The 14714-nt window shown below is 36.1% G+C and overlaps 1 protein-coding gene across 2 annotated transcripts in view; it reads left to right on the top strand.

The window, feature by feature from the left end:
• Positions 1 to 14714, top strand: part of LOC115209404 (follistatin-related protein 5-like) — a 409770-nt gene that overhangs the window by 207563 nt on the left and 187493 nt on the right. The gene's annotated exons all lie outside the window — the stretch shown is intronic.

Genomic DNA, 14714 nt, shown 5'->3' on the forward strand with positions numbered 1-14714 from the left:
AATAATAAATAATAAATAATAATAATAATAATAATAATAATAATAATAATAATAATAATAATAATAATATTTTTTTTTAAATGAACGAACTAGTGAGTTTAGTTTAATGGCCTACCAATGTATACTATGAGTTTCTCTGCCCAAGGAGTCGGGAAGACACTCGGCAAAAAATGGAAGCAAATTTGAAAGAAGAAAATAATAATAATAATAATAATAATAATGATAATAATGATAATGATAATAATAATAATAATAATTTTTGCTACAAGAACAGCTTGTGGAAGGTGTGTATGAGTCGATTACATCGACACCAATGTTCAACTGGTACTTATTTTTCGACCCCGAATCGTTAGCATGCCGCATATTGTTTAAATATGTCTATATATTACCATTATCTCATTTTCCCGCTTTTGATTCATGGCTTAAAATTAATAGATAGTCTGTATGTCTTTCCAGATATTCCATATGGAAGTGTCTGGAACAGTCTTTATAGAAACCACCTAATAATTAATTAATTAATTACAAGAATTGCTATTAGATTGATTCTACATAATCTTCCGTTTTAGTATTTTAATGTTTATAATTGTTATATACACACCTTTTAGCTATTTTGGTTATGATATCATTTTGGTATTCTTAAATATTATTTCATACAACATAACAATGCTGTTTATAAACTTTCCCCCCATTGTGCCCCTTTAAGGTTCTTAGTGTCTTGCCCCTTTAACTGGTAATTAACATCATGATTTAAAATCTTCCCTTGCCACCCCTCATTATTACAGACAGTTATTTCTATGAAATTGACTCTTCCTAATGTTTTATTTCCTTTCTCTTTGAGAAAAGGGATGCCTATGATAATATTTATGACCACATCTAGCCATGAGCTGTCAACTCACTCTTGTTCTTTATTCAAAATAGACACAGTCTTCTAGTCTCAGGTTTAATAGATGATAAAGAGAGAAATAAATTAGAAATGAATTACAACCCTATGTCTCCATTATATTCCATGCGATTCTAAGAAATTGAAATCTATTCTTAGCCACTCTGCTACAATAGCGACAACATGAATTTCTTCCATCTTCTTGCTCTGTTAATATACTTAAGAAAAATTATATTAATGTGTCCTACTTGTTAAAATTTCATTTATTTAATTATGCAGCTGAAGACAGCACTGCAATTAATTTAATTCATCGATTGCATTGTTCAATTAAATGGACCCGCCTGAAACATTCGTACTGCATTACTACTTGATATCCTGTTGCTTATTTTGATTTTATTCACCTTATTTCGAGGTGTCCAGATAATACCGCACTGACTTGGTGTTTCAACTCAAGTACCTAATTCAACTGAGTCTTAATTATATATATATATATATATATATATATATATATATAGTTCATTTTTGTATTTGGTTTGCAAGATTCTTGATGTGACTTCCTGTGTTGAAAGAAATACTATTGAACATTGAAAAACTAGTGAAAAACGGCTGATCGATAAATTTGTTAGCAAAGTAACATAACCTAACAATATCAATAAAAGACCGAACCAGTGCGTGTGTTTATTATTACCGGCATAATGCCCCTCCCAAGGTTCAATAGTATATATATATATGATGGCTGATGGCTGCAAACTCGTGATATAGTATTGACATCACCTGATCGAAAGTCCGAAACATGCGAACGCTACGACCAGCCATTTTTGCGATAAGTCTTACTTTTTCATGCAATACCTGTGCATATTTTGTTGATAGTGGGGCAAAGGATTTGCACAAATCCAGTCCCACTCTCTGAACACCGACAACATAAACTCGAAAAGAAGAACCTGTCCACATCATCGAATATTGACTGTTTCGCAGGTTTTCACTCAGAGTTTTCCTCTCCTAGAGAGATATTCTAACAACAACAGAGGGGCCTCCCACGCCCAAAGGGCCAACCGCGTGCCTGGACACCAACCCAGTAATTTCCATGTCCCGGCACACACACACACACACACACACACACACCATATATATATATATATATATATATATATATATATATTATATATATATGTATATATATATATATATATATATGTATACAACTCTTGTTTAAAAAGTTTCTACCGATAATGGTTATATTTACATACCGAAATCTACCCGAAATAATTGCTGTTTTTTTTTAAATTAATAATTATTTACCCTTATGTTATATTATATTATATATATTATATTATATTCTATATATATATATATATATATGTATATAGAACTGTCCGACGAACGGCAACGGGAAACTCAGAGTAACAGGTTTTGTTGAATTTTCTGCTGCTTTAAATAAAGCATATTACTCTACCACTGGTATTTGAGTACTCTTTTTTCCACCTTGTTTCACATTTATGTGTTTACTCCGGTATATATATATATATATATATATATATGTTCGCGCGGCTTGGTGTTATTTCGGAATCAGCAGACTTCTGAACGTATCGATTCTGTTCTATGAGCAGACGGAAAGTTTCGCTTTTAGACATTTTTTCCTGAGATTTTTTCTTTAGTCTACTTTTTTTAATATAGCATCTGGAGAAGAAAGACATGCTAATAACAAAGTGAATAATATTGAATATACAAATTTACTCACAAAATAATGCAATAATTTTTTAATACCCGAAAATTTCCTATTTTATAAAAGCTACACAAAATTGTGTTTTTTTTATGACATAACACTCGTAACACACATTTTCACGTACGATAACTTGTACGATATTAATGACAGAAGTAGGAAGTTATATTTCTGTGCAAGTCAAAAGGAGGTTTCACACACGGTAGGAATCCATTCAAAATGAATATTCGTGGTAGTGCTCCGGTGCAAAAGCTTGTACCTACTTACCTGACGAATGTGCGAAAAGGTGAACCATAAAGACCGACTTCTACTTTGCAAAGCCTGGTGTGTTTTCCTGCGTTTTTAACGGGAATTAAGGTAACCATAGACGATATCTGGTTTAATGTCATTGATAGAATACACATTAGAGCAAACTGATGTGTGTCCAAAGTTCCGAAATAAGAATAGAGCAAGAAAGCAGGCTGAACTGTTGCACGACACATGAGCCTATAGTTTTGTGTCTTAACACATGGGGGAAATGTTGACCATTAGCTCGACTTTGTGGTGCTGTTTGTGCAAGGAATGAGCTTCGAGGTAGCATTAGACTTCTTGTAACTGAGTGAGGTTTGCATGTGAATAAAGGTTCTGATGACACCAGAACACAAAGCAACTCAGGAGAGGATCTCCATTGCGGTTTCAGATAGAAAGGTAATAAGTGTAGTGGGGCTGGACAGAAACCTCTTCTGTAACATAATAATGGGAGTTGGAGCTTCTTGAAGGTTTTCTGCAAGACGACCAAAGAGGAAGATAAAGAGAATACAATAGCGAGACAGCAATAGTAAAAGCAAGTCACAGGGCCTGTTGGATTCTAGAGTAGCACTCGTCTCAGTTCTGAGTGGAAGAAATCGCTTCGTCCTGGTTGCCAGGAACCGATGACCAAAATCTCATGGCAAATATCAGAAATGTTTCTTCATCATACTTGATGAAGGAACGATGGGGCGGGAGGATCCCAAGTAAAAAAAATGAAAACAAAACGGAAAGGGAAGAAGACATTTTAGGGTGTTTCTATTATGCTATCATAAAAAACCCAGCTAAAGGAAACGGTTGATGATATTTGGAACGATAGGAATATGTCATATGAAAGAATACGGGTGAGCTTCAAAACTGGAGACAAATCAAATTTCGGTCTGAAGTTGCTTGTCGTATACCTGTCGATAATATACCAATTCTGCCTTGAAGTATCCGTAGTTCACAGTCTTTGAAATAACAAATCAAGGATTGGAGTATGTTTCGAACAATGTATATGAAGACAAAGAGAAAGATACCGGGTAGATTAAGAATACTAGACTAGCAGTCTGTCGTATAGAGAACATACACCAGACTGCTAATAAGGACAATTTTACAATGAACGTTTGATTCAGATCAAAAAGAGTAGACCTGCATTGACGAGATACCCCACAAAAATATAGTGTCTGCTTACCCGACAAATCTATAGAGGAATTTATCTTTGGCACCCTTTATTGCAACTCTTCTAAACATATTTTTTTATATTATTTCTTTTATCAAGTTCTTCTCATTAGACAAACGTCTTGCATTTTGAGGTGTTTCTGTTAAGTAGTTGATCAGAAATTTGGTGATATTTTCTGGGTGCAGAACAGAAGTAGAATGGTGTGTCTTTCCTTGAATTCTTAAAAAATAAGGTCCCTTTCTTTGATGAGCAGTAATATTTGCACCAAACGAAGTAAAAGAAACCGTGAAATTATAATTGGAGTCTTTTATTTTCTGAAATTACAAACGTCGACATGATTCGTACCAAACAGTAATTTGAATTCCTCAAAATAAAATTGCAAAAGAGAAATAAACCCATCGCAGTTTAGAGTCTCACTTCTGGACCTTAAAGCGTTAGGACAGGGTTAATCTTTTTCATCCAATATTCTCTCGTTTGACTGCAAGTCATGTCACAGGAGCGTCAACTTGTCTCCAATGTTGTCTTAAAATATTTCTCAAATCAAGCAAATCTTTTCTGTTCAGGATTTCTCGTAGCATTCAATTCCTATCTCAATGTTTGCTGTTCTATATTCTTTCTATTTGCTCGCATCTCTCTCTCTCTCTCTCTCTCTCTCTTCTCTCTCTCTCTCTCTCTCTCCTCTCTCTCTCTCTCTCTTTCTTTCTCTCTGTTTGTTGTCACTTATAATTAACCTACTATACAACGTCTATGTCCTTCCTTCATATCTCTTGACGGCCATTTCGACACCGCAGTCATCCTTCTCGTTCGTGCTTCGTCAGGCCGTCTCTTCTTATCCGTCGGTTTCATCTTGAATGTCCTCGTCATTTCAAGTCTGTATTCTGCCCTCGTCCTTTGCTCGTATCGTCTCAGTCATATCTATTTTTGTGGCTTCATGTCTTCGATTTCATTCGATATCGAAGCTTATTTAAATGTGAAATGAAAATGAGATTTGTTACGCAAAAATTTGCAAAAGTCTTAAGAGATAATATAAAATGAGATTACAAAAAATAAAACATGGACGAGATACAATGCCTCCTGCTGCGGCAAATTTGTAATACCATAATTAAGAGAAGCGTTAAAAGATAATAAAAGACAAAAAGAAGCTCAAACCTCTTTGCTTGTCTCTCAGTATTTACTGCCCCACAAAAAAAAAGATATTTACTTTCTTGGAAGCCGAAAATGTTGGACCTGCATCAGAAAGTGAAAGCGTTTCTCTAGAAAATAAAATAATGAACTGAAAGGAAACTATTCAATAATAATATTTTTTAAAAAATAGTCATTTTTGTAGGAGTAAAGGATGGAGAGCCAAAGTCTTTGTGTTGTCATGGCTCTAACCAAAGAGGGAACACCGATTTGGCGCAAATCTTGAGCGTTTCTATGTTTAGAACCGTATTGTATCTTCAGGGTACCTTATATAAATTGTTACAGAGAAAGGTACATTTTTTAGGGTTTCTTTCCAAAATAGAAATTCTTAATTCTTATTCTTTTGTTTCAGTCATTTGACTGCGACCATGCTGGAGCACCACCTTTAGTCGAGCAAATCGACCCCCAAGGACTTATTATTTGTAAACCTAGTACTTATTCTATCGGTCATTTTTGCCGATCCGCTATGTCACGGGGACGTAAACAAACTAGCATCGGTTGTCAAGCGATGATAGGGGACAAAAACAGACACACAGACACACACAAACACACACACACACATACACACACAAACACACACACACATACACACACAATAGATATATGTGACTTCACCGTTAACATAGAGTGTTCAACAAGAAATTCATAATTAATTTGATTAATTACACATATGAAACTAGTAACGGGTTTGGGAATAAAACCGGACAGAAAGACTGGTCCAGGCCCTGTATGCGTTGAAGAAATTTGTCCAGACTCCGTTTAAAGGTGATGGGGTCCTTTTCCTCTTTGATCAGTTTTCGGACAATGTTAAACATATATATATATAAATATATATATATATATAAAATATATATTATATATTAATATATATATAAAATATATATAATATATATATTATATATTATATATATATAATATATATGTATAATCTATATGATATATATATATATAATATATATATGATATATATATATATATAATATATATATGATATATATATATATAAATATATATATGATATATATATATATATATATATATATGATATATATATATATATACAATATAATATATACATATATATATATACACACACACACACACACCTATCACCATAATTATGGTGGTCTGTGTGTGTGTGTGTGCGTGTGTGCATGTATGCGAGAGTCTAACCTTTGAAGCCAAATATCTACGTGTCCCACTCATTTACGCGTAAATTAGTTTAAATTCTTTTTTCACATCTTCTTCGTGCGATGTCTCCGCATTGACTTCAAGTGTGACACTAAACTCAATTTGTTTCGTGGTCTATCTTGATCCAATGGCATCTTACCACATATGTTGTAATGTTTAACACGCATAGCACCACGCAATATACACACATGCACTCCCCACACAAAACACACTCACTTGGGCGGTTATATATATTTTTTCCTGCAATTACAAATAAATCTCAAGATGCCGTCCTAATGTAATTATTTTCGCGAAAAAATTGTTATATTATTTCATATCCATTTTAGTTTCTCCATTTTAAAATTCGTTTGTTTATTTATTATTTATTATTTTTTGGCTTAACCCACTCGTACAAATGCATAGAATTAAACTGAAATAGCGAAAACAAACACAAAACAGCCTTGAGTTCATATCTGTGAGCTAATGATTTGCACGCCTAATTTGTAATTAGTAGCAATTAGCTAATTTGTATTCATCTCTCTTGCTTTAAAGGAAATTGAATAAAATTAATAGGGTAAAAATTATATTCACAGTTTTATAATTTGCAAACCTGAAGCTTGTGTTCAATGTGGGAAATAGGAAAAGAGTGAAGTAGAATATAAAGCAGGAATTGTATTCAAATAAACTATGAGGGTAGGGACGACTCGTCTTGCATTTATTGGTGCTGGCGTGGCTGTGTGATAGGAAGCTTGCTTCCTAATCCCTTGGTTCCGGTTCGGTCCCATTGCGTGACACCTTGGGAAAATGTCTTCTACCAGAGCGAGTGGATTTGATAGACGGAAACTGAAAGAAGTCCGTCGTATATATATATATATTATATATATATATATATATATATATATATATATATATATATATATATATATATATATACATATATATATATTTATTTATTTATCTGTGTATGTCTTTATGTCTGTGTTTTCCCTCTCTCACCACCGTTTGACAACCGGTGGTGGTCTGTTTATTCCCCGTAACTTAGCGGTTCGGCAAAAAAGTTCCGATAGAATAAGTACCAGACGTTAAAAAATAAGTCCTGGGGTCGATGCATTCGACTAAAAATTCTCCAAGGTGATGTTCAAACATGACCGCAGTCTAACGGCTGAAACAAGTAAAAAAAAAAAAAGACAAATATGTGTAGAAAAATTGTTTAGGAAGAGTAAAATGGGATGTTGTGGCGTTCATGATCTTTTCATTGGCTGCGTAAGTGAGATGATTTCGAATGAAGGAAGGATTAATACCGTTCACCATTCAAGGGTGTTGGCCATTTATAATTTTTAGAAAAAGGTAGAAAATTATGGGGATGGGATTAATTGATTACCTCTATCCATTAAATGACTGGTACTTATTTTATCACCTTAGGAAAGATAAAGTCGACCTCGTTTGAATTCAAACAAAATATAAAAAAACACAGAAGAAATGACGTCAAACTTGCTGCCGGAAGCGCTAACGGTTGTGGCAGCTCTACGCTCTCCATACCGCGTATAATACGCGAGAAGGCGGCGAGTTGGCAAAATGGTTAGCACGCCGGAAGAAATGCTTAGCAGTATTCCGTTTGTCGCGACGTTCTTAGTTCAAATCCCGCCGAGGTTGACTTTGCTTTTTTCCTTTCGGGGTTGTACCAGTTGCGTACTGAGGTCGATCTAATCGACTGCCCCCCCATCCCCAAAATTTCGAGCCTTGTGCCTAGAGTAGAAAAGAATTTATCATACTCGAGGGTTAATAGTGAGTTCGAAGGAGTAGTTTCCTTCTGTCAAATTCACTTACAAGGCATAAGTCAATTCACGGCTGTAGTAGATGGTCTTGAACAAGGTGCAGTGCGCTAAGATTGAACTCCTAGCCCTGTTGTGGCGTTCATGATGTTAAGCGAGTTTTTTAACTACACACCCATATCTGCTAACATCTGTTTTTAACCTGTAAACTTGAAGCTACCACACCATTTAGTCTAGAAGGTTCTTTGTGCAATCTTCCGTATATTTTTTCGTTGAATCGATTGGAAAAAATAAACTTTTGTAAAAGACACTAAACCGAGTCGTCTATTGGCGAAGTTTAAATCACGGCATAGCAACAGTTTGTTCATGTGAGAGGCCCAGTTATGAAGCAATCAACAGCGAAACTTCACGTGATAGATTATTATTCTCGCCCCTTCTGGAACGTCCAGGTACAAGGTTTATAAAAAAGCATGTTTTTTGCACCGACATTTAGTGTGTGGAGACCCGCGGTTCAGCTCCACACACTATTTTGCTGTTTATAAAAGTCGTTTTTACGGCTCCTACTCAACCTTGATATGTTATTATAGTTGGCCGATATGAATCCAACGTGTATATTTTCTCCAGTCTTGGCAAGTAAAGTACAGAACTTTGTAATCAACTATTTATGAATATTACAGAATTAATCTTTCAATTGTGTAGACTTATTGAAACTTTCTAATTCATGACCAACCTGAAAATTATTTGTGCTGTGAAATAGAAGTTTCTAGAAGTTTCCAGTAAATGCTTGTGAGGTGTTGTTACACCATTTACAAGCAGCCTGCCACGCATACTGCCTTTGCGACACATTTAACTTGAATAATTAATTATACAACTGTAAGGCCAGCTTCTACAGATTAACTTAATTGATATCTTATACACCAGTGGCATGTAACATAAAGATCGGACGATGTTAAATTTGATAGCATAACTTATACACTACTAACCTATGATATGATAAGTTATCATCAATCACTCAATAGTTCTTTGTTGATACTACGACAGATATTTTCAGTACATCTCTTCAGAAGATATAGCTTTCAAAATATGATTAAATTTATTGGCTTTCAAAAGAACTTATCTCTTCGAGGCAGCGGTGATAGGAATTATCTAAATATGGTAATAAAGAAAATAGTTGTCATCTGTACAGCACCGGTACTGTTCATCATGGTACACTTCAGCTCTAGACGAGACCTCTCTACTGACTGGTCCTTCGAAGATTAAATATTTCAAATATTTCGGCAAAACATACAATATAATAAGTCGTGGGTGGGGGTCACGCAGAACAGTGACAATCCAAACATTAACGTATCTGTTCATTTTGAATTCGCTCTGGTAGATTCGAATGAGAAACCACAGCGATTAGCATAGTCGGGTTCGGATCTGTCAGAACAAATTGAAAATGAATAGATAATAAGTTATACAATATTTTTTATCTTTTATCATTTACTGGTTTCAACCAGAGGCTGAAGCCATGTTGGAGCACTGCTTTTCAGTGTGATTGGCTTTCTTTTCTCTACCGTTTCTGGTAAAGTAGCGAATTAGACGAAGCTGTTACTTTTTGTGCTTCCTACCTCGATATAGGCTCATCAGGTGTATCAGGTAACAATTTGTCCAGACGCTCTTTAAAGACCCCCTTAATTAAACCTCGCAAATCTCTGAGGTTGATTGGCAAAATGTTGAACAGTTGTGGACTCTTTAAACCCAGTCTGTCACAGTACTGCACCATTATTCTAGATGGAAAAGACGAAATTTTTGGTACTATGAAGTGCTGCCTAGTTTGGTGGTTGGTTTAGTTTTCATTTCCAAATCTGGAAGCTAGAATTTCTCGGATCTACCACATGGATATCACTGCATGTCTTTCACGCCTTCCCTCTTGGGAGCAGATCTTCGCTTATAACAAATTACCAAAAATGAATAGGTACATCGGTGTTATACAGCATAATTGTTGCTGTTGGCGGTGAGCTGGCAGAAACGTTAGCACGCCAAGCGAAATGTGTAGCCGTATATCGTCTGCCGTGACGTTCTGAGTTCAAAATTTCGTCGAGGTCAACTTTGCCTTTCATCCTTCCAGGGTCGATTAAACAAGTACCAGTTACGCACTGGGGTCGATATAATCGACGTAATCCGTTTGTCTGTCCTTGTTTGACCCTTCTGTGTTTAGCCCCTTTTGGATAGTAAAGAAATAGGAAATAGGTATTTTGTTTGCCGTTACGTTCTGAGTTCAAATTCCGCCAAGGTCGACTTTGCCTTTCATCCTTTCGGGGTCGATAACCAAAGTACCAGTTACGCAGTGGGGTCGATGTGATCGACTTAATCCGTCTGGCTGTCCTTGTTTGTCCTCTCTGTGTTAAGCCCCTTGTGGGCAGTAAAGAAATAGATAGGGTTGGAATTTATAACAGCGACACCGGAGCCAGTTGGGTCACGTTCTGTTGATTCTGAAAGCTGCAATACTGAATACGATACACGTTACGGTTTTTATCCCACCCCATCCTTGAAGGCACAGGCATGACTGCGTGGTAAGAAATTCGCTTCTCAACCAGATGGTTCCGGGTTCATTCCCACTGCATGGCACCTTGTGTAAGTGTCTTCTGCTATACCCTCGGCTGACCAAAGCCTTGTGAGTGGATTTGGTAGATGGAAACTGAAAGAAACCCGTCGCGTATATATATATATATATATATATCTGTGTGCGTCTTTGTGTCTTCGATCCCCCTCCCCCACCGTTTGAAAACCTGTCTTGGTGTGTTTACGTCTCCGCAACTTAGCGATTTGGCAAAAATACTGATAGAATAAGTACCAAACTTTACAAAAATATAATTAGTACTGGAGTCGATTCGTTCGACTAAAATTCTTGAAGGCGGTGCTCCAGCATGGCCGGAGTTTCATGATTAAAACTAGTAAAAGATTAAAGATTCTCGACATTCGCCCAGTTTTGGGACGATTTCTTTTGCGTTAAGAGGTTGAGAGTAATATATTCCATTGTATAGAATTTCAGTCCACCGCAGATAAAATTCCGCCACTCTTTACCAATGGGTAGATAAACTATAATATGTAGAATAAGAAATATTGATTAAAGACACAATGGAATTGCCACAGTAGACTTAGACACAGTAAACACGAGTTGGTATTCCATTGTGATCTCCGCATAACCATTCTGACTCATTGTATAAAAATGGTAATATCTGAACTTAGCTGAAGTATTGTACAGCAGTAAATTATAGTATAAAGATGCTGCAAACAAATTAACTGACCTGCTGTATAGCAATAAGATTTATGCCAGTATGAACATGTTTTAAAAGTTTAGCCTTGCACAGCAGCAAGATAAATGCGATAAAGTTAGTGACTTGGCTTTAAATCAAATTCAATTATTGAACGACTTTTTCACATAACTTGGTTGGTGATATTGTGTAATTTGCGCAATTACCCACAATGGTTGCAGCTGAACGATTTTCTCCACAGACAGGCTGTGTATAAAATTGGACATCAAATATGTTTCTCTTAACTTTATTATCAGCATAAACTGAAATTTGCGAAATTTGGTGCACAGAACGAAAAAAAAATTAGCATAAAGAATATAGCCAGTTCGATGACCGCTGCTAATAATTAACTGGATGATAAACAGGGACGTTATGATCTTGAATCATATCGGGATAATTAAGTAGCAATTGACTGCGGCAATAATGTGTCAGATTGCGGGGCGAAAAATAGAAGCTTCGTGTTCTCTCGCAGTTGCTGTAATTGGTGGGTGACAATGGTATTTCACTGTTCTTAAGGCGGCGAGGAGCTGGCAGAAACGTTAGCACGCCGGGCGAAATGCTTACCAGTATTTCGTCTGCCGTTACGTTCTGAGTTCAAATTCCACCGAGGTCGACTTTGCCTTTCATCCTTTCGGGGTCGATTAAATAAGTACCAGTTACGCACTGAGGTCGATGTAATCGACTTAATCCGTTTGTCCTGTCCTGTCCTTGTTTGTCCCCTCTATGTTTAGCCCCTTGTGGGTAGTAAAGAAATAGGTATTTCACTGTTTTTGGTTCAGTCCGATTCACAATCGACAAAAATCTGTTTCAAAATTTGGCACAAGAACAGCGATTTGGGGTAATGGGTGAATATGTGGACTGCAGTGCCCAACTGATGCTATTTTATCGACCCCGAAAGGCAAAATCGACAACAGCAGAATTTGAACTGAGGACGTAGAGGCAGACGAAATGCTTCTATGCATTTTGTTCGACGCGCTCACGATTCTACTAGCTCGTTGCCTTAGTCGACAAATATTAATAGTTACAGCTCGCCAATATAAGGGACAAATTTATTGTTTAATTAGAAAGAATTCAATTAATTTGCGGTTTGGATATCAACTTCTAGAGACCAATGCGAGAATCTAAACGTGGTTGCATTCTCGAAGTCGCTGCCAAATCTACTTCAATTTAAACTTTATTGAATTGAAAAGAGAACGCAGTAGGATTATAGTAATTCTAGGCGAATAAGACGAGATGCTTACGGTTAGATTGCCGTTGATCATAAGTCTACTCGATCAAACCTGACTTCAGGCTAAACGACCTTTGTAGCTCTGGATTAGACTTTATGAAACCGTTTAGGTTTTCTCTTAAGAAACCCAGGATCAACAGAATATCATCTCCACATTTGCTACAAAACAATTAGACCAAAAAGAAATTTGTGCCCCAGCATGGCCACAGCTCGTGAGCTGAAACTAGACGAAATAAAAAAAATAATAAAATGGTTGTACTTAGGAGCTTACATCAGTTGAGGAAAATAATAGGTCTCTCTTTATTTGCTAAATATTCTTTCTAATTATGGTACAAAGGCGGCGAGCTGGCAGAATTATGAACTCGTCGGAGAAAATGCTACGCAGCATTTCTTCCGGCTGTTTTACTTTCTTACGTGAAATTCCATCGAGGTTGGCGTTGCTTTTCAACCTTTCAGGGTCGATATATAAAGTACTCGTTGAGCACTTGCTTCAATGTAATCGTCAAAACTCTTCCTTGATAAAACTGCTGGCCTGCTGCCAAAATTAGTTCCTTATTTTCAGTACTATGCCAGAAATTTTGGGGGAATGGGTGAGTCTATTACATCGCCCCCAGTCGATGATGAGTCGGAATACCACCAGGCATTTTGTCCGACGCACTAAGAATTATGCCAGCTGGATGTTTTCTTTAGTATATGATTAGTTAGAAAATTAAAGCTGTATTTTAATTTTAAGTGTATGCTGTAACCGTTTCATATTATATTGGTTGTAATAGAGGAAAAAGGAAGAGGAAAGGAGAATCCGTTAAGAGGAGAATTAATTAAAAATTATGACAGAAGTGCCATTCTTCTGTTTAGTATAGCATGACATTGTTTTAAGGATTTATTGCGGGTTCCCAGTTCTAGCTGTAGTCCACTAGATTTTAATTAAAAGTTTCAAGAAGGGAAGGTGTTAGCAACCAGCTACGGTCTGAAAATGACAATTGCATTATAAATATAACTGATGACTTAAAAGGTCGATATACGGATGTTGCCTACATTGACACGGTCTGACCTTTCATTGGTTTCGTAATGATATGGAGAGGTCTCATGACAATAACATACATTCGTATTATCATTTCAAATTCTGGCAAAAGGTCAGCAGTTTTAGCGGTTGGAGTTAATCGATTACACAGACCCCGCAACAAGTACTTTATCGATAACGGAAGGCAAAATTGACCTGGGCGAGATTTGAACTCAGAATGTAAGGTTTCGAAAAACATACCACTAAGTATTTTTTTGGACTCACTAGCATTTCTGCCAGCTCACTGCCTTATATATTCACATAATAATATGGGAGAGTTACCTCAATGTGATGACTCCTTGACTCTACATAATATGTTCCCTTGCTTAATAGCATCGTTTTCTGTATATTGTGGAAACTTGAATCTGTTATAAAAATTACCAAATCTATCGATATCATTATCGATAAAATAAGTACCAGTTGAGTATTGGCATAGCTTCCAGTGTATATAGGTCCCAACTCTGTCGTGTCTGTGAATATATTCCTTCTTAACCAGGACTGGGCAGCTAGAGATAATATGATTTATTGTTTCTTGTCCATCTCCACATATTCTGCAGTTACTTGTTATATTTCTTTTCATTACATGTTTTTGGTAATTTCTGGTGGGGAGGCTTTGGTCTTGTGCTGCAATTAAAAATCCCTATGTCTCTGCTTTGAGTCCTGAGCTTCTCAACCATTGCTGGGATTTTTCTTTGTCTATTTCTTTTGCATTTAGTTTAGTCCAGTATTTGCCGTGAAGGGGTTTTTCTTGCCATCGTTTTATCATGGTTCTTTGCTGTTCTATTTTTAGTTTGGATTTCATTTGTTTTACAGCTTTTCTTGTTTCTTCTTTTTCTTCATAGTCGTTCGGTACTATGACTTCTTTTTTGTATTTGTCAACTTCCTTAAAGACGGAAAACAGTTTTTTTCTTTTGTTCGTGTTTTGTGGGTATTTGTATTAGTTTTCTGAAGTAGGTATT

Source organism: Octopus sinensis, linkage group LG3 (assembly GCF_006345805.1).
Source record: "Octopus sinensis linkage group LG3, ASM634580v1, whole genome shotgun sequence".
NCBI classification, from domain to species: Eukaryota; Metazoa; Mollusca; class Cephalopoda; order Octopoda; family Octopodidae; genus Octopus; species Octopus sinensis.